Source organism: Mycetomoellerius zeteki, unplaced genomic scaffold (genome assembly GCF_001594055.1).
Source record: "Mycetomoellerius zeteki isolate Tzet28-1 unplaced genomic scaffold, Tzet1.0 scaffold85, whole genome shotgun sequence".
Taxonomy (NCBI): domain Eukaryota; kingdom Metazoa; phylum Arthropoda; class Insecta; order Hymenoptera; family Formicidae; genus Mycetomoellerius; species Mycetomoellerius zeteki.
The window spans coordinates 114,217-114,665 of NW_017257883.1; positions in this window are offsets into that span (position 1 = coordinate 114,217).

Below are 449 nucleotides of genomic sequence, written 5' to 3' on the forward strand. Positions count from 1 at the left end.
AATACGGTGACAAGAATTTATTCTAGCTAGCAATCCAGCAAGAAAACAAGCATCGTGTGCCGCCGGCTTAATAAACAACGAAGATAGAATGACAGAAGTAGCGCTATTAGCGTCTCCCCGAACGCACCATTAGAAGGAGCTATGACAGGAGCATGTTGGAGCATGTTGAAGCTTGCGACGCGACAAACCTCTAGCTAGGATTATAGAGCATCAAAAAAGGATTAAAAAGTTCCATATACACAACTTTGTAAAATGAGTCCCTTGAATGCTACAGCTGTTCAAAGTTCGCTAATAACTACGTGCCACCGACGAGATACTATTAAAGACCGTCAACCCTGGGCCAATTTTCGGCGGTATAAAAAGGGCCCCAAGGGCTCGGAGGTAATCGAAGAACGCTGACATTATCGACAATTGATATAAATTTGCTATTATTAACATAAATATTTGAC